At 42.9% G+C, this 21,152-nt stretch overlaps 1 long non-coding RNA gene across 1 annotated transcript in view; it reads right to left on the reverse strand.

Moving 5' to 3' along the window:
• The window catches only part of LOC141408751 (uncharacterized), a 62,221-nt gene that overhangs the window by 21,044 nt on the left and 20,025 nt on the right, over positions 1 to 21,152 (reverse strand). The window lies entirely within an intron of this gene.

The raw sequence follows: 21,152 nt of genomic DNA on the forward strand, positions 1-21,152 counted from the left end.
GCAAACACATGCAGTGGCAAAGCAATATGGGTGGCCACAGGTGAGTGTATACAGAGAAAGCTGCATGGGGGAGGCTATAGTTAAGGCAGGGCAAGGGAAGCCTGGTGCGTATCTGTGAAGGTTGCTCTGCTGGATCCATATAGTGGTCAGGCATGGTCCACCAGCACAGGAGCTATGATGTGGGCCCCCAAGGAGGTATCTGGGAGCTGCACTGCAGGCAGGTGCAGCCAGGCTGGGGCTCTGTGAGATGCCAGCAGACCAAGGGATGCTCAGGTCAAACTGGTCCTGTCTCATGGGCAAGACCACCCTGCAGAGTTCAGGTCTGACTGTGCCGCTAGGGCTAAAGTGTCCTATGGGAGCAAGTCAAGCCTAGGGACATGGGTGTTCCTGGCTGTACTCCAGCACAGACACTGTTGCACCAAACTCTCTGGGCTCTGCACCAGCTGGATTTCTGCCCCTACCCCTTCTCTAGACATCTCTTCCTGCCAACTCAAGTATCTCTGGTGGTTGAGAGCTCTCTTCTTGTTGGGATTCTAGAGGCCCATGGTGAGAGTGGGCTGCTCCTTGCCTGTTAAACTCACCCCTTCCACAGGAATCAGTGGGGGCCAGAATGAGTCCTGGCGTGCAGTATCCCTGCTCAGCTTCCTCCCCTTCAGCCCAGCCTCTGTGTCTTCCCTCTGTCCACTCTCAATGCCTTCCCTCAGAGGATGTGCTAGGAATGCATCAGTCCTCCTGATGTCTTGGTCCCTCATTGGGAGATGTTTCTACTGGCTGCATCTAGTAGGCCATCTTGGAGCAGCAATTTGCATGTTAAAGCTCAGACAGTTTGTTTGAATGCACACAGAAAATAAAAAAGAATGAAAAGGAATTAAAAACACCTACTGGATCTAGGGAAAAGCCTCAAAAGAGCATATATAAGAGTCACTGGAATTTGAGAGGGAGTTGGGAGATAGCAAGGTGTAGAAAGTTATTCAAAGAAATAATAGCAGAAAACTTTCTAAACCTAGAGAAAGATATAAATATACAGGTACAGGAAGGTCAGATATCACCAAATAGATTCAAATCCAAATAAGACCACCCCAAAGCATACAATAATCACTCTCTCAAGGGTCAAGAACAAAGAAAGGGCCGGGTGCGGTGGCTCACACCTGTAATCCCAGCACTTTGGGAGGCCAAGGCGGGCAGATCACAAGGTCAGGAGTTCGGGACCAACCTGACCAACATGGTGAAACCCCATCTTTACTAAAAATACAAAAAAAGTTAGCTGGGCATGGTGGCACATGCCTGTAATCTCAACTACTCAGGAGGCTGAGGCAGAAGAATTGCTTGAACCCAGGAGGTGGAAGTTGCAGTGAGCCGAGATAGTGCCATTGCACTCCAGCCTGGGCAACAGAGCAAGACTCCGTCTCAAAAACAAAAACAAAAACAAACAAACAAAAAATGAAAAACAAAGAAAGGATCCTGAAAGCAACAAGAGAAAAGAAGAAAATAACATGTAAAGGAGCTGTGATTTGTCTGGCAACAGACTTTTTAGCAGAAGCCATACAGGCCAAGAGGAAGTGGGAAACATACTCAAAATGCAAAGAAAAAAACTTTTTTCTTTTTTTTCAGACAGACTCTCACTTTGTCACCCAGGCTGGAGTGCAGTAGCACAATCATGGCTCACTGTGGCCTCAATTTTCCTGAAGCTCAAGTGCTCCTCCCACTTCAGCCTCTCGAGTAGGTGGGACTATAGGTATGAGCCACCAAGCCTGGTTAATTTTCAAATTTTTGTAGAGACAAGGTCTCCCAACATTGCCCAAGCTAGTCTTGAACTCCTGAGCTTAAGTTTTCCTCCTGCCTTGGCCTTCCAAAGTGCTGGGATTACAGGCATGAGCCACCACAACTGGCTGGAAAAAAAACTTTCAGTCATGAATACTAGATCCAAAAAACTATCCATGAAACATGAAGGAGATAGACTTTCCCAAATGAAAACTGACAAGGTGTGATCATCACCAGCTCTATCCTATAAGAAACGCTAGAGGGAGCTCTTCACTCTGAAAGAAAAGGATCCTAATATGTAACAAGAAAACATCTAAATGTTTAAAACTCACTGGTAAAAGTAAGTACATAGACAAATAGACAAATACTCTAATACTGTAATAGTGATGTGCAAGCTACTCATGTCTCTAGTTTGAAAATTAAAAGGAAAATCAAAAATTTTGATTTTTGATTGTAATAACCACAGTAATTTGTTAAGAGATAGGCATTATAAAAAATGTGAGTTGAGACAATGAAAAGTCAAAATGTAAGGAGATGGAGTTAAAGTATAAATTTTTCTTCAGTTTTTCTCCTTTTCTTTGTGATTAAAGTTAATTTTCATCTTAAATGACAACTGGTTAAGTTTAAAATAATTTGTTATATCTATAAGATGTTTTCTGTAAGCCTCACAATAGCCACAAAGCAAACACCTATAATAGATACACTAAAAATAAAAAGCAAGGAAATTAAAACATACTACCAGAGAAAATCACTTACACACAAAGGTAGACAGTAAAAAAGAAAGTAAGGGAGAGAGGAGTTGCAAAATGACCAGAAAACAACTAACGTAATGTCAATAGTAAGTTCTTACCTATCAATAATAACATTAAAGTAAATTGACTAAATTCTCCAAATTAAAGACAGAGTGGCTGAATGGATTAAAATAAAACAAGATGCAACTATAGTTTGCCTACAAGAAAGTCACTTCCTAAAGACTCACACAGGCTGAAACTAAAGGAAAAACATATTCTATGCAAATGGAAACCCAAAAGGAGTAAGAGAAGTTATACTTAGATAAAAATAAACTTCAAGTCAAAAACTGTAAAAAAGACACAAAGAAGGTGGATTAGGCCGTTTCTGCATTGCTACAGAGAAATAGTTGAGGCTGGATAATTTATAAAGAGAAGAGGATTAACTGATACACAATTCTGCAGGCTTCACATAAAACCCCACAGACTGGTATATCCCAAGCAGAAAAAAATGAACATAAATCCATAACTAGACACATCAGAGTGAAACTTCAGAACACCATAGATAAAAAGACAATCTGGAATATAGGCAAAAAGCAAGGAAGGATCACCTACAAAGGAACCAGAATTAGCACAACAACAAAAGTCTCAACAACAATGGAAGCCAGAAAATAATAGAATCAGGTCTTTGGTATATTGAGAAAAATTACTGGTCAACCAAGAAATGTACAGTCAGCAGAACTCTAAGAAAAAAATGGTTTCCATCTTTTTTTAATGAGAAAATTTACTTCTAAAGACCTGCCTTACAAAAACTTTTGGTAATGTGCTCAGAAAGAAAAGGAAAAATACTATAAAAGTTATCTGAGATGCCAAGAACGTGGTAATATGTAAAGAAACCAAAAGCAACAGTGTCAGGTTAAAATAAGCATGCTTTATAATTTGTAGTATTTTTTTTAAAGGCAGATGTGCTGGTTCCTCTCTGCCACTGAATGCAACAATGAAGACCTGGGCAAAATGCATGAAGCAGCAGTATCAGGTGGGTTGGAGTAAAAGAGCAGAAAGAAAACTAGTTGTCACCTTACTATATTTTCCCTGCAGTAACTCCTAGACTGACTTCAAGGCAGCCTAAAACCCAGAGGTGCAAGTCAGCATGGACAGATAAAGCTTTAGGGAAAGCCCTCAGTTCTGGCCTAAGGAGTGATAAAGGGGTCCCCTGGAAATGACAACAGCAGCCGGACAGATAAGCACGTGCAATCTGAAGAAGGGGAATCTTCCTCTCCAATCAGAAGAACTGTGGTCCCAAGAGCGTGGGGAAAACCTCCGTGGCTTTTTTTCCTCTCTCTTTTCTCTTACCACTTGACCCCGGATGAGGGCACAGATGCAAGAAGTGTACAGCAAGGTAGGGTACATTAAGCCCTAAATTTCTGGCTGAACGACCAAAAAGGAAAATGCCAGGAAACTAAAAAGCACTGAGGAGATCAGAGAGAGAGAGAGGAGCTCAGGAAGGAAACCCCAAAATATTGTTTATAAGCTCAGGGGCTGATTCCTAAACTGCACAGAGAGAGATCAGATCACAGACCGGACTACCAAAGACGGAGAGCTGAACTCAGAGGTCGGGTCCCATCGAGGTTCCTAACTGGGTGGCACATGCATGGGCTAGATCCAAATAGCATTGTAAGGGCCTGGAAAACAGAGCTCGAATAGCAAACACCTCAGAAGACTGATTCAAACTTGTGGGCTGAACTCAACCAGGTCAAAGCTTGAGAAAAATACCAGCATTCTCCACAGGACATAAACAAGATTGTCTCATAACATAGTATTCAAAATATTAGGATACAATCCAAAATTGCTCATCATAAGACGACGGGAAAATCTCAGTTCACATGGGAAGAGACATAGATGACTATGAAGAGAAGTTATAAAATATTCCAAATCGGGGCAAACACTGTTGAAAAGGTAGAAAATCTCAGGAACTAAATAGAAAATATAAAGAACCACCAAATGAACATTTTAGAACTGAAAAATGCAATAAGGTTTTTGAACTCTTTTTGTCAAGGTGGCAGATTTAGAGGCATTGCTAGCACGCCTCTCCCACGTGGAAGGACAAAGTATTCACGTTGTGAACTTTTTTCAAGAAGCGATGGTCATTGAACAGGAACACCCGAGGAACCTTTGAAGGACGCAGGAGGCTGCAGTCTCCACTGGAATCAGGTGAAGGACTGTGAGTCCCAGAGTGTGAGAGGGGAAGAGTTTGCCTCTGGGGTGCACACCCCCACCAGGGACTTTGAAAATACAGGACACGGGGAAAGGGCCCTAACCCCACCTAGCAAAGGAACCAACTTGGGGAGGGTGGTGGAATCTAAATATAAAAATAGGAGCGGTGGCAGAAAACACTTGTGTACATTCCCAGATCCCAGCACAGGAGGGCAGCCGTCCCTTACTGTTCTCACAGGGGACCCCGTGGAGGACTGGCAAAAAGTTTAGACGGCGGTCGCGGGTTAAAAGCAGCTCCCAATGGGGTTTCACGATATATATAACCTTGGGTGGGGATCAACTCCCTTGGCCAGTGGGGGAGAGTGACGAGTGGGCTGCGAGAGTGAAGAGTGGGCTGCGAGAGCAGTGGGCCGTGAGTGCACAAGCCGCGGGTGCAGGAGCCTCAGATGCCGGCTTTGCAGGACAGGGAAGGGTGTGGCGTGAAAGCCACAATGGCAATTTCCCGTGGGGAAAGCTTATAACTGTGGCAAGTTCCAATTACAGACTGATTGGAATTCAGCTCGCCGCTGCCAGTGGAAGCTGTGGTAATACATTTGCCTCACTAAGTGCATGGGAAATGTGGGGCTTACCGCTCCCTGCTGCTCCCCACTCTGCACAAACTCTTCTGCGCAGCAGAGGCAGAAGAGCATCAACCCAGTGGCCTGAGACCTGCTCCATCCCCCAACATTCACAGGAACTGCTGCCTGCCCCACACACGGAGAATCAGAGCACAAACCTGACCGACCCGGCCCCCAGCTGGCTTTGTCCTGCCGCCTGCTCTGGTAGCTTAACACAAAGCACAGAATCTCTTGAGAGCTACCTGGCCCCACCCATTGCCTGTGAAACCAGAGTATTCCTCCACGCCGTCGCTGCCACCACCACCACCTCCCGCCGCCACCACACACACACACACACACACACACACACACACACACACCCTCCTGGCAACATAAGGCAAGCAAAAATCCCACTGTTACTACTGCAGCTGGTGTTCATTTGCAAGCACCACCTCCCAGTTGGAGGTCAACCAGCACAGTCCATCACAGCATCTGCTGGTAGAATAACACTGCACCCAGGAAAGAAGAGACTATATGATGTCAGCTCTCACCACTGCCTGCACCACTCCAGCTAACCAGGAGGTCCTGAGTCCACATGACCAGCTCATTTCTACTCTAACTAGCATTCAAGAAAGCTAACATACTACGGCTACCAATAACCAAGGAATTTCAGAGTCCACATCACCCCTGCTACCCCCATTAGAGCTGCTGTTGTTACCCACTTCTGGGAAACTTGAAAATGGGTCACATCACCAGATCCCTTGCAGGCATTCCCTAACACCAGCCTAGAGGGTGGCAACGTCACGGGGCAGCTAGACTCAGAGGAGCAACAACATTCACAGTAGCGTGGCTCACAGGGACTCCCACTCATAGGGAAAGGGGGAGTGCACCCCATCAAGAGAACACGTGTGGGACCAAAGAATCTGGATGGCAGGCCTTGAGCGTCAGATCCTTCCGCTGATGGAAAGCTTCCTTGAGCACAGGCACAGTTGAAGTGCTGGGCTCAGCAGGGAAAGTCTTCAGCTCTATCGCAACAGTCAGACATCTTTGGTGCACGGGAAGGATCTTGGAGAAGAGGAAGTCTTTCCCCCCTTGTTCGCCACCATATGCACAGCTGGGACTTCTCCCACAGGAGCGCGACATGGGTGCAACCATACACGGCCATTCTGGAACACATCAAGGTGACTACATCCCCACAAGAGGAGCACCCTCCAGGTTCAGGCTGGCACAAGAAACAGTCACAATGCCTCTCTATTGGAAACACCAACAATCCTACAGATGAAGAGAGGTGCCTGTCTGATCTGAATAGCCAGAACACTGGGACGGGAGCATATCTAAGAGGTGGAAAATGTTCCTGCTGACCTTGCAGGGGAGCTAAGGTGGCTCCAACCCTTCTGCCTGATAAGACCTCCCTGTGACTGACTCACTGAGGGCTCCTCCAGCCACCTCTGTCAAGCCTGGGACTTCATTTATCCACTTGCTTTAGCCACAACCGATCCCTACTCAGGGACACCTCCCCTACTGGCCTGAAACCTGAATCATCAAGCCAGTAAATAAAATACTGGAGGGAAAAAAATAAATAAATAAAAGTAAATTAAAAATAAATAAATAAATACTGGAGGAAACCTGAACCATCAAGTCAGTAAATAAAATACTGGAGGAAAATTAAAAAATGAGATGAGAGAAGGAGATAAGCTTTAAGAAACCTCTACCATTCCAACCCCCTAGGAGATAATGGAATGGAAAACCAAAAACTGTATGTTCTCACTTATAAGTGAGAATACGCAAAGGTGTACAGAGTGGTATCATGGACTTTAGAGATTCATAAGGGAAAGGGTGGGAAGGGGACCAAGGGAACAAAATCTATGCATTAGGTACAATGTATACTATTCAGGTGATGAGTGCACCAAAATCTCAGAATTCACCACTATATAATTCATCCATGTAACCAAAAACCACTTGTACCCCATTAATAAATAAAATAAATTTTAAAAATAAAAAATAAAGTTTTAACTCACTGAGCTTGCAGCAGAATGGAGACGGCAAAGGAAATAGTGAATTTGAAGATAGCTCAATAGAAACTATGCAATTTGAATGTCATCAAGAAAAAACTGTTTATAAGTAAGTAGAGTCTCAAGGACATGAAGGACAATACCAAAAGGTTTAACATTCATGTCATCGGAGTCAAAGAAAGATAAGAGAGTGTGGTGCAGAAAAAATAAAACAATGGCTTCCAATTTTTCAAATTTAATAAAAGACATAACTTATAGCTTCAAAAATCTCAACAAATCACCAACAGGATAAAACGAACAAATCCTCATCCAGATAATCTCAAGCAAACTAATGAAAAACTAAAGTCAAGGAAAAAAATCTTGAAAGCAAGCAGAGAAAAGCAACGTATTTCTTATAGAGAAACAATAATACAAATGAGTGTAGGGTTCTCATCAAAAACAATGGAGGCCAGAAGATACATCTGACAAAGGACTAATATCCAGAATCTACAACTCAAACAAATTAGCAAGAAAAAAACAATCTCACCAAAAAGTGGGCTGAGGACATGAATAGACAATAATTCTCAAGATACACAAAATGCCAACATATGAAAAATGCTCAACATCACTAATCAGGAAAACACAAATCAAAACCACAATGCGATACCACCTTACTCCTGCAAGAATGGCCATAATCAAAAAAATCAAATAATAGATGTTGGCATGGATGTGGTGAACACTGTTGGTGGGAATGTAAACTAGTACAACCACTGTGGAAAACAGTGTGGAGATTCATAAAGAACTAAAAGTAGGACTACCATTCGATCCAGCAATCCCATTACTGGGCATCTATGCAGAGGAAAAGAAGTCATTATACAAAAAAGGTACTTGCACACGCATGTTTATAGAAACAAAACTCATGATTGCAAAAATGTGCAACCAACCAAAATGCCCATCAATTGACAAGTGGATAAAGAAACTGTGATATACACATACACATACATACAATGGAATACTACTCAGCCATAAAAGGAATGAATGGCAGCAACCTGGATGTAATTGGAGACTATTATTTTAAGTGAAGTAACTCGGGAACGGAAAACCAAACATCCTAAGTTCTCACTCATAAGTGGGAGCTAAGCTATGAAGATGCAGAGGCATAAGAATGATACAATGGAATTTAGGGACTCGGGGGAAAGGGTGGGAAGAGGGTGAGGGATAAAATAATACAAATTGGGTGCAGTGTTTACTGCTTGGGTGATGGATGCACCAAAATCTCATAAATCACCACTGAAGAACTTATTCATGTAACCAAACACCACCTGTTCCCCAATAACCTATGGAAATAAAATTTTTTTTAAAAAGAAAGTAGAATATTTTTAAAGTGCTGAAAGAAAAGACCTATCAACTCAGAATTCTACATCCAGAAAAAAATATCTTTGAGAAATGAAGGTGAAATGACATTCTCAGATGAAAAGAAAAAAAAAACTAAGATAATCAATTTCCAGCATATATAATCTAAAAGAATTGCTTAAGAAAGTTTTTCAGACAGAAGGGAAGTGATGTGAGAAGGAAACCTGGGACACCGGGAATCAAGCGAGAACAACAGAAACGTTAAATATCTGGGTAAATATAACAGACTATCCCCCTCCTAATGAGTTCTTTAAAATATATTTGATGGTTGGAAGCAAATATTTTAACATGACTAATAGGTTTTTAATATACATAGACGTGATTAATGGGCTGACCATCTGAGTTCATCTGCTCTCAGCCAAAAAACCACGGCTTCTCCCTCTGTGCTCAGCATGTCTTCTCTCTACCATGAAGTTCTATGTAACTTCTGTTCCCCATGGCTATCTTGGCCCCTCTGGCTTCTCTCCATCTTTGTTCCTATTGCTAACTGCCTGATTCTCTCTGTATTTTCCACATCAACACACACACCCCCCATAGTGAAAAACTGATTCTGCCCTTTTGTTTGGGGAGTGGTCCCATCCAAGTACACCTCTGACTGGGGATGAGGCAGATTTCCTTCTAAGGGGATGGCAGGCATTATGATCGCCACGTGGAATTCAGATGCATTAAACATTTTGTCATTCTGAGAACCATGCCATACATTTGTACCCCCTCTAAGCCTTGATATGGTCTATTCCTTCTTCCTAGAATTTCTTTTCCTCTTTGCCTAGAAAACTTGCACATATCCTTAAAAATCCAACACAAGGGCTAAGTCACTCCTTCTTTCTCTTCAGTCCCCATCGCCCTTACACTCAACCTCTATTCAAGTATTTAATATGCTCTTTGGACACTGGTTGTCTATACTTTTGTCTCCCCTACCAGACAGCTTGCTCACAAAAGGAAGGATCAGGAGATTCTCATTACTATATTCCCATTACCCATTAACCGTTATATTCATTCATGTCTTGTCATCCATTCAACAAATATTAATTGAATGGCCACTGTGTGTCAACCTCTGTATGAGGCACTGGAATGCAAACGTGAACAAGTCAGAGTCCCTGCCCCCTCAGAGATTGGCGTGGACCACACTGGGTCTGGCACATAGCACACAGTGAATATCGAGTAAGTTATTTTAAGTTGGATTGTACTTGCTTATAGTTCTCTACCAAGGATCCCTTTGACCTTTCTTAGACATGAGAGCTTTCACAGATACAAAGGAGTGGAAAGCTAAGTGGGCCCTGATTCCCAAAAGCACCTCAGCCTTGGTTGTTAAAAACTAAGCAACTCTTGTAGTCCTTATGTGTCCCACATCTCAGCAAATACACACACAAACACACATCATATACCTAGTTGCCCCAGCCAAGAACCAGGGAGTAACAATGACCAATCTTTCCTTCTCTTCTTCTCTCTCACACAGTCTACTCTTTCTCTCCCTTCCTGTCGTCACCAATTACACAATGGAGTCCTGACCATTCCACTTCCTTAGCAAGTCTTCCACCCTGCTCATCTCCATTCCTGCTTCCTCTACTTGCTGCAGGCCTTTATTATCTCTCCCCAGCACATCAAAGACGTCTCCTCATGGGTCTCCTGTTTTCTGTGCAACCACATCACTTATCTCTTCCTGACCCCACATTCGTGAATTTCCCTGAAATTTCATCAGCTCCCTGCAACTCTTGCTGTCTGTTTGCCCAGAATGCCCACCCCCTCCCCAACTGTCCTTTATTCCCATCAACCTGGTAGATATCTACTCAGATTTATACTCAGCTCAAGTTGCCTCCCTGAGAAGCCTTTTTTATGTCCTCCAGGTGAACCTATCCCTCCCTGCTTTGTGCCCCCATAATACCCCACACACAGGATTCTTTCTCCATTGTAACACTGTTGCATTTCTTTTATGTCTTTGTTTCCCCCCCAACTAGACTAGGAACTCCTTGAGGGAAAACAAAATCTCTATGTTCTCAACGCCTGGTGCATAATATATGCTCAATAAATACTTTTCTGAATGAATCCAGTAAACAAAATACTTCCCTGTCTTTGGCCTTTTGTGAAACAAGCAGCTAGGCCTTCCAGGAGGGGCTTCTTTGAGCCTCTATAAGAGTCAAAGTAAGTAATTCACTGGGTTGTCTGCCTTGGTAGATCTGAGGACACCAACTCTACCTAATTTTCCCTAGCCTGAGGCCCAACTGGTTCTCACCCAACAACCTCATGACCACATCCAGATGGTCCCTCTAACCCGAGCACTGCCAATGACATGTAGGACAGTCTCAGACAATCTCATACTCCTCTCTCTTCTGCAATCTTAATCCCCAAACCCAATTTTGCCTCTCCTTTAACCCTTTGTCCCCACCACAGTTTTATCCTTCATCCATTCCTATAACATCTCCCTTGTTTATTCCCCAAACTTTCTCTTCTTGCCTTCAAACCTTCAACCTATGCATAAGCATAATCGTTGCGCATAAAAGCTACTGAGGCTAGGCATGGTGGCTCATGCCTGTCATCCTAGCATTTTGGGAGGACAAGGCAGGAGGAGTGCTTGAGGCCAGAAGTTCAAGACCAGCTTGGGCAACATAGCCAAACCCCTATCTCTAAGAAAAGTAAAAAAAAAAAAAAAAAAAAGTTAGCCAGGTGTGGTGGCCTGCACCTGTAGTCCTAGCTACATGGGAGACTGAGGCTGGAGGATCGCTTGAGCCAAGGAACATAAACATAAAGCTGTGGTGAGCTACGATCGTGCCACTGCACTCCAGCCTAGGTGACGGAGAGATACCCTGTCTCTAAATATATAAATAATTTTTTCAAAAAGTTATGGAACATCTATGGTGTCCAGATCCTGTGCCGGGCACTGAAGGTAAATAGAGAAATAGGTATAGTCTGTGCACAGGGAAACTCAGGGAGGCAAAGAGATAATATGTAAATACCAATCCAGTCTATCAATAAGCACTGGCCTCAGGTTTTGAAAGGGTCAATTCCATGGACTGTGGAGGTGGTCAAAAAGTGCTGCTTCTTTTTAATTTGTGTGTGTGTGTGTGTGTGTGTGTGCGTGTGTGTGGAGATGGGGTCCCACGATGTTGCCCAGGCTGGTCTCAACTCCAGGGCTCAAGCAATCCTCCCACCTCAGACTCCCAAAGTGCTGGGATTACAAGTATGAGCCACCATGCCCAGCTAAAAAAAAATGCTTCTTGAAAGAGGCAGGGCTTGACTGGGATTTGAGCTGGGAAAAAAGTTCTTGAACAAGTTCAAAAAAAAAAAAAAGGAGATCAAAATTTCAGATTGAAGTTAGTGGCTCAAGGAAAGACCCAGGAGTCAGCAAATATGAAGTGTTTTAAGGGACCAGTAACTAAATGATTTGGGCTGGAGTGGAACACGGGTGTGGGAAAAGCATGGAGGTGAGTCTGGGAAGACAGTTTGGTGCTAGACGGTGGGAGGTATAATTACCAGGATTAGAAATTGGGACAGTGGCAGGTAAGCAAGAACGTGAGGAATTCTGTGTTCAGGAGGAAGACAGGATTAACTTGTAAATAGCATTTTATAAAGGTTCACGTGGCAGCTGTAAGGAGACAGGCTGGAGTGGGGACAGATTCACGGCAGGAAGTCTGTCATGATCTAGGTGGTAAAAATAGAATGAAACAATGGGACGGAGGAGAAAGATATTACAGGAGAAGAACCAGTTAGAGCTGGATGTTAATGAGAAAAGTCAAGGATAAGGGCAATGTTTTGAGCCCATGACTTTGGGTACACATAAATGCCAGCGATAAAAAATGGAAAGCTTAAAGCAGGAAACTAAGACAAATGACTGACTTTGGTTATCGACAAATCTTTATGAGCAGTGGTGGGTATGAGATAAAGGAAGAGATGTCCAGCAAGTCATGGCAAATCCAGACTTGCAACTTTTGAGAGAATTCAGATATTCAAGAGGAGATCAGGGAGCCATCTGCACGGAAGAGGAGACCTGCAAGAGCAAAGGATGTGCAGGGAAGAGCAGGACTGAGCCTTGAGATCCACCTTCTTTTCAGGAGGAGGAAGGGGGCCGGGCGTGGTGGCTCATGCCTGTAATCCCAGCACTTTGGGAGGCCGAGGCAGATGGATCATCTGAGGTCGGGAGTTTGAGACCAGCCTGGCCAACATGGTAAAATCCCATCTCTACTAAAAATACAAAAATTAGCCAGGTGTGGTGGCACGCACCTGTGGTCCCAGCTAGTCGGGAGGCTGAGGCATAAGAGTCGCTTGAACCTGGGAGGCGGAGGTTGCAGTGAGCCGAGATCATACCACTGCACTCCAGCCTGGGCGACAGAGTGAGGCTTTATCTCCATTTAAAAAAAAAAAAAAAAAAAGCCAGGGCGCAGTGGCTCAAGCCTGTAATCCCAGCACTTTGGGAGGCCGAGACGGGCAGATCACAAGGTCAGGAGATCAAGACCATCCTGGCTAACACGGTGAAACCCCGTCTCTACTAAAAAATACAAAAAAACTAGCCGGGCGAGGTGGCGGGCGTCTGTAGTCCCAGCTACTCGGGAGGCTGAGGCAGGAGAATGGCGTGAACCCAGGACGCGGCGCTTGCAGTGAGCCAAGATCGCGCCACTGCACTCCAGCCCCGGTGACAGAGCGAGGAAAAAAAAAAAAAAAAGCAAAAAAACAAAAAACAGTGGTGAAAAGGAGCTGAGCATATTCCCTTCTATTGTCCATGAATTTTTACAATTAGTAGGCATTATTTTAATAATTAGCCCCACTGCCACTCCAGCCAAAAAGCAGTGGTGACAAGTCACTTTGCTCTCCCACATCTCTGTATCTCTCTCTCCAGCCATCCCTCTTAGCTCCTTCTCAGCCAGCGCCCCATCTCTCCTCCAGCATACCCCTAATCTTCCCACTCCAGGCTTTAAACTCTCTGCCATAGTTTCCTCCAAGTGTTGGTCAGCTACTCTTTGTAGGGGAGAAGAGTAAACTGTCCCAGGGGCCAACATAAAAAGAGAGCTTGGTTCTGCCTCTAATGTTTTGTTTATGGTGGTTCCCATAATACCTGTTACTTTCCCTCCAGCTGTTGTTTCCAGTTTTTTGTTTGTTTGTTTTGAGACAGAGTCTTGCTCTGTCACCAGGCTGGAGTGCAGTAGTGTGATCTCAGCTCACTGCAACCTCCGCCTCCCGGGTTCAAGCGATTCTTCTGCCTCAGCCTCCCAAGTAGCTGGGACTACAGGCGCATGCTACCGCGTCCATTTAATTTTTGTATTTTTAGTAGAGACAGGGTTTCACCACGTTGGCCAGGCTGGTCTCAAACTCCTGACCTCATGATCCGCCCACCTTGGTCTCCCAAAGTGCTGGGATTACAGGCGTGAGAAACTGTGCCTCGCCTTGTTTCCACCTTTAATGACACCTTGTTTAGGAAAACCTCCAAGATCATAACTGTGTGGCTTTGATTGAAGTTTTGCTCCGACCCTCTGCATCTTGACATTTACTAGGCAAAATATAACAAACCTATAGTGTTATCTTCCCTCTGTATGGTACAAGGTGGCTTATAATGCATTCTCACTTGCATTATTTTATCTGAGCTTCTCCTGGGAGGTACGTATGACAGCTGTTTTTCCCATTGAACAAAGAAACTAAGGCTCAGATAAGCTGCAGGCTGCAGAGCTTGCAAATGGTAGAACAGGAACTGGAACCTAGAATTTCCAGTTCCCAGTTCAGTGCTTTTTGTACAATGTCTCATGTGTTTATACAGTTACTTCTTCAACATCGTCACATCTTCTTTTGGATATGCACCTTCCTCTTCTTCTCAAATTATAAATAAGAATGAAATGACCTTATCTCAAGATCAGCACATCTGATCCAGCACCATTTGGCTGAAAGATTTATCTTCAGTGTCACTCTCATTTTTATTATAACTTTAGGCCCCCCTTTAGTTCTCATAATTCACACACACACACACACACACACACACACACACCCCATATGCAATTGCCAGATCCTACTCCTTGTTCCTGTTGCAGTATCTCTTCAAATCACTCCTCCTCCCTTCTCACTACCAAATCCTCCTCGCCTTTCCTGGGTTATCACATTTCTGAGAGCAAGATAAAAAATTTTCTCAGATATGGGCCGGGCGCGGTGGCTCACGCCTGTAATCCCAGCACTTTGGGAGGCCGAGGCGGGCGGATCACAAGGTCAGGAGATCGAGACCACGGTGAAACCCCGTCTCTACTAAAAATACAAAAAATTAGCCGGGCGCGGTTGTGGGCGCCTGTAGTCCCAGCTACTCGGGAGGCTGAGGCAGGAGAATAGCGTGAACCCGGGAGGCGGAGCTTGCAGTGAGCCGAGATCGCGCCACTGTACTCCAGCCTGGGCGACAGAGCGAGACTCCGTCTCAAAAAAAAAAAAAAAAAAAAAAAAATTTTCTCAGATATGTATAATAGAAAAAAATTACAAAGAAAATAACGTATAAAAAGCTGAATGTTTGGTAACTACTGTGGAACTTGCCTTTCTGGCATTAAAAAACAAAAAGCAAAAAAAAAATAATAAAGTTGGGAAAATATGTGAAACAACTGTTTTCAAAGAGAAAACAGATAGTGCTGGACTATGAACAAATAAGACGAATCCTATATTGCACAGGCAGGGTTCTGCCTGGGGCAAATCCTCGATTACAGAACCAGAAGACTCTCACATAGAACAGCACTGAACTGAGAAAACAGAGATCAGAGTGCGGAGAGGTTGAGGCAGAATTTAGGGGGAAAAATACCAGACAGGAGGAAGCTACAAGGAGAAAGAGCTCCAGAAATCTGCATAGAGGTCCCCTGAGTGTTTGGCTGAATAGCAATCTGATAAAGGGTAAATTCCATTAGGCTAGGCAAACACCTGCCAGAGAACAATTACTTGAAATCTGTAGGTCAAAACATGTTGAGTTCACACAGGGCTAGAAATTCTTCCAGTTCCCGCTGGTCAGAGTGGAGAGACCTCATTAAATATACGTGGCATTCAGGAAAGACCCAGGAGGGTTACCCTTAGGAGAGGGGCTAACCTGGCCATGGGTACAGGTCACTCTAGCTCTATCCTTTAGAATGCTTTAAAAACAAACCTCAAAAAGATAAAGGGATCTGCAAGTAAATCAATTATCTAACAGAACAAAGCCCACCACTCTTTAAAGAAATACAACAAAATCAAGCACTCGACAACATTAAATTTACAATATCTGGCATCCAATCAAAAATTACTAGCTATGCAAAGAAGAAAGTGTGGTCCATAATCCAAATAAAATGTATTCAATAGAAACAAACCAGATATAACAAAAATGATGCAACTGTCAGACAAGGCCTTTAAGATGACTATTATAAATATGCTCAAAGATTTAAAGTAAAATATGCAGATAGAAAGGAGAGAATGAAAAATATAAAAATAACCAAATGGAACTTGTAGAGATGATCAATACGATATCTGAAATAAACATTTCACCAGATGCAATTAACAGCAGATAAAATACTATTTAAGGTCAATGAACTTGAAGACATACCAATAGGAATTATCCAAAAGGAAGCATAAAGATAAAGAGGTAAATATTTAATGTATAAAAGTTAAAACTTTCTGAAATATAATAAATATGAAAAGACAAAAACAGACTTGGAAAACTATGTACAATATATATATGTACCTTGTCTGTATTATATAAGGAACACTTTAAAGTTGGTAAGAAAGTTCTTGAGATCCCAAAGACTAATGTATGCAAAAGTAAGTACAGGCCATTCACCTGGGATGAAATAATATCAGAAAATAAATGCAGAGGAGAACGTTTCAGCTCACAAATGATCACATAAATGCAGACAAAAATGTCACCAAGGTGCTAATTTATAGCTATTACATTTATGAAAATTTAAAACATTCTAAACCTTATACCATCTGCCAGGATATTTTCTAAAAGAATAAAATAATTAAATGTAAAAAATGAAACCATAAAAGCCTTTCCAACTATGACTCAAAATCTAAAAGTCATAAAAGCAAAGATCGATAAGATAAATGATGAACTGGGAATAAATATTTGGCATTCATATTACAAAAGGCTAATCTCTCTAATATTTAAAGAGATATTATAAAATCTCTGAAATATAAAAATAACCAAATGGAACTTCTAGAGATGATAAATACAATATCTGAAATAAACATGTCACTAGACACAATTAATAACAGTTGAAAAAGAGATCATTAGCCCAGAAAAATGGTGAAAGACATGCAAAGAGAGATCACAGAAAAGGAGCTAAAAATGGCTTTGATACACTTGAAAAGAGATTCAGCCTCACTCATAATAAGAGAAAAACAAATTAAAAGATACCAAAGTACCATTTTTCACCAGATTGGCAAAAATCCAATAACAACAATGGTAATAAAAGTAATGAACACTCTCTTGCTATATGCCATTCACTGTTCTATGTGGTTTGGACATATTAACTCACATGCTTAATAACACATTGATGTGTAGAAGATAATGGGGAAATCACCCTCTCATGTTATGAGTGGGTATGTTAGTTAGACATAGCCCACTACAGGCGGGTGATTTCGTGATATCTAACAAGATTGTGAATGTATACATCCTTCAATCCAGCAGTAATGTTTGTGAGAATTCATTATCCATACACTTGCATGCAGGCAAAATAATGTGTAGAAGATTAATCATTGCCTTGCTGTTTGCTTTTAGTAAAAGACAGGAAAAATAATTGTCTATCAGTAGATACATATGTCTATCAGTACATTCATACAATGGAGGATTTTGCAGCTCTCAAAAGAATGAGGAAGTTCTCTTGTGCTAATATAGAAAGGTTTCCAGATACAAACAAAAAAGATAAAATTAGTAAGTGTGTTTAGTATGCTCTTTTGCATGCATTCATTTTTCTGGTTTATTCATAAAGAAACTCTACAAGATATTTAAGAACCAAATACTGTGATCTCCAAGAAAGAGGTGTGTGGGAACTAGAAAGACGGGGACAGAAAGACCACTTTTCATTGTATACCTTTTTATTTATTCTAAAAACCGAAATAAAACTAGTGTATAAGTTCTTGGAGACATTATATATTAGAACAATATTATGGAGAACAATTTGTCCTCCTCTAGAAACATAAAAATATTCATGACCTTTTTCTCATTAATTCCTCTTCTAGAAATTTCCTCTCCAGAAATAATCTAATCAAAGAGGGAATGTGCAAAATGATTTTTAACTGTGTTACTAGTAAATGTAAAATTCGGAGTGGCTGAATTAATCATTGTAATCCACCAAATGGAATAAACAATTGAAACACATAGTTAGAAAAACCAGGTAGCAACTCCCAACACCCAGATCTTGGTTTGTAAATATCATTCTCCAAAGAAATCAGGGCTCTTTGAGAAAATGGCTAACTCTAGGGGCTGGGGCAGGAAAAGTACAAGATGAGCCTGGAGCATCTCATGGTGCCAGAAATAAGAAAGTGCTAAAAAAAATAATATCATCATAAAAGGATGGGGGCATGTTGCAGGGACATGTGGCTTCTGTGCATGACACAGAAGCCAACCAGAAAGTTACCAATGGCCAAAGCTAGCACAATTTGGGCAACAAAATAAATATTGCAGTATTGGATTGTAATCCAAAATATAAAGCATACATACCCATATAAATAAAAGATTCCATAAATAATTAAATGGGGAGAAGAAACGAAAGTTCCTTACAGAATTCCAAGTCATGTATGAAGATACTACCTCCCCCAGGAAGAGGAGCTCATTTTCCCCGCCCCTTTTGAAGGTGGACTGTACTTTGTGACTCACTTCCCAAAACAGAGGAGGTGGAGGGACGAACAGTAGAGAAACCTGGCCAGTACCACCTTAAACAATTGATCCAGGCTCACATTGCCAGCAATGCCACATGGATATCCTGTGCCACTCATACGATGGGATGAGACAGGCATGTTGCCTTTGTCGTATTCTTTCTAGCAACACATAACCCCACATTAATCATGAGAAAAATATGAGATAAACCCAATTTGAAGGACACTCTTGAAAGTGCCTGATCAGTACTCCCCAAAGCTGTCAAGGTCATGAAAAATAAAGAACTGCGAAACTATCACGGAGACGAAGGAGACATGACAGCTACATGCCCTGTGGTGTCCTGGCCTGGATCCTGAAATTTAAAAAGGATATTTGTGGAAAATCTGGCAAAATCCAAATAAATTCCAGAGTTTAGTTAATGGTAAAGTACCATTTAGGTCAGGCACAGTGGCTCATGCCTGTAATCCGAGCACTTTGGGAGGCCGACATGGGTAGATCACTTGTGCCCTGGATCAACGAACTTGATTTGAGACCAGCCTGGGCAACAGAGTGAGACCTTGTCTCTACCACAAAAAAAAAAAAAAAAAAAAAAAATACAGCTGGGTGCAGTGGCTCACATGTGCAATCGCAGCACTTCAGGAGGCTGAGGTGGGTGGATCACCTGAGGCCAGGAGTTTGAGACCAACCTGGCCAACATGGTGAAACCCGGTCTCTACTAAAAATACAAAAATTAGTCAGGTGTGGTGGCGCGTACCTGTAGTCCCCGTTACTTGGGAGGCTGAGGCAGGAGAATCAGTTGAGCCTGGCAGGTGGAGGCTGCAGTGATCAGGGAGTGCTGCTGGTGCCACTGCACTCCAGCCTGGGAAACAGAGTGAGACTCTGTCTCAAAAAACCAAACCAAAACAAAAATACAAACGTCAGCAAGGTGTGATGCATGCCTACAGTCCTGGCCACTCAGGAGGCTGAAGTGGGAGGATCGCTTGAGCCTGGGAGGTGGAGGCTGCAGTGAGCCAAAATTGTGCCACTGCACTCCAGCCTGGGTGACAGAGTGAGACCCTGTCTCAAAAATAAAACTAGTAACATACCAAGAGTGGTTTCTTAGTTATGACAATTGACCACAGTCATGTGAGATGAGAACATCAGGAGAAGCAAACAAAAACTCTCTGTTCTGTCTTCATTAATTCTCTGTAAATCTAAAATTATTCCAAAATAAAAAGTGTATTAAGAAAATACGGCCGGGCGCAGTGGCTCAAGCCTGTAAATCCCAGCACTTTGGGAGGCCGAGACGGGCGAATCACAAGGTCAGGAGTTCGAAACCATCCTGGCTAACACGGTGAAACCCCGTCTCTACTAAAAAATACAAAAAACTAGCCGGGCGAGGTGGCGGGCGCCTGTAGTCCCGGCTACTCGGGAGGGTGAGGCAGGAGAATGGCGTAAAAACCCGGGAGGCAGAGCTTGCAGTGAGCTGAGATCCGGCCACTGCACTCCAGCCTGGGCGACACAGCGAGACTCCGTCTCAAAAAAAAAAAAAAAAAAGAAAATACATTAGCCTGTAATCCCAGCACTTTGGGAGGCCGAGACGGGTGGATCACGAGGTCAGGAGATCGAGACCATCCTGGCTAACATGGTAAAACCCCGTCTCTACTAAAAAATACAAAAAACTAGCCGGGCGAGGTGGCGGGCGCCTGTAGTCCCAGCTACTCGGGAGGCTGAGGCAGGAGAATGGCGTAAACCCGGGCGGCGGAGCTTGCAGTGAGCTGAGATCTGGCCACTGCACTCCAGCCCGGGTGACAGAGCGAGACTCTCTCTCAGAAAAAAAAAAGAAAAAGAAAAGAAAATACATTAGCAACATGGAAAATGCTTATGATTCAATATTAAATGAAAAGGATGACAGATACCTGCTCAGCGTAAAAAAGAAGACAAATGGGGAGAGAAGGAGGAAGTGAGAGTTGGCTCCCTCCTGCCTGTCCCACCTCATCTCAACTCCCTGACTCCAGTCTTGCTGATGCAGCCGCCCAAAGGAGTATCTGCCACTTTATTTCCTGCCAGTTCAAATCCCATCCCATCAGCTGTCATTAAGAAACCCTTAATGACACAGGTTTACAGGGGTGATGGCTCACACCTGTAATCCCAGCACTTTGGGAGGCCGAGGTGGGTGGATCACCTGAGGAGTTCGAGAGTAGCCTGGCCAATATGATGAAACCCCATCTCTTCTAAAAATACAAAAATCAGCCAGGTGTGGTGGCAGGCGCCTGTAATCCCAGCTACTCAAGAGGGTGAGGCAAGAGAATCAATTGAGCCCCGGAGGCAGAAGTTGCAGTGAGCCAAGATCAATCCATTGTACTCCAGCCTGGGTGACAGAGCAAGACTCTGTCTGCAAAAAAAAAAAAAAAGAGAGAGAGAATGAGAAGGAATAGAAAGGATGAAAAGGAAGGCAGAGTACTGATGACATCTGATCCAGCCACACCTTAATCCTGTTGACCTCAGACTTAGCTCTATGAGCCAATAAATCCCCTTCCTACTTTATTTTTGAAATTGTAAATTGATAATTTATAATTATATAAATCTATGGGATACAAAGTGATGTTACAATTTATGAATAATTAAATCAAGGTGGTTAACATATCCATTACCTCAAATATTTAACATTTTTGTG

Source organism: Macaca fascicularis, chromosome 16 (genome assembly GCF_037993035.2).
Source record: "Macaca fascicularis isolate 582-1 chromosome 16, T2T-MFA8v1.1".
Lineage (NCBI taxonomy): Eukaryota > Metazoa > Chordata > Mammalia > Primates > Cercopithecidae > Macaca > Macaca fascicularis.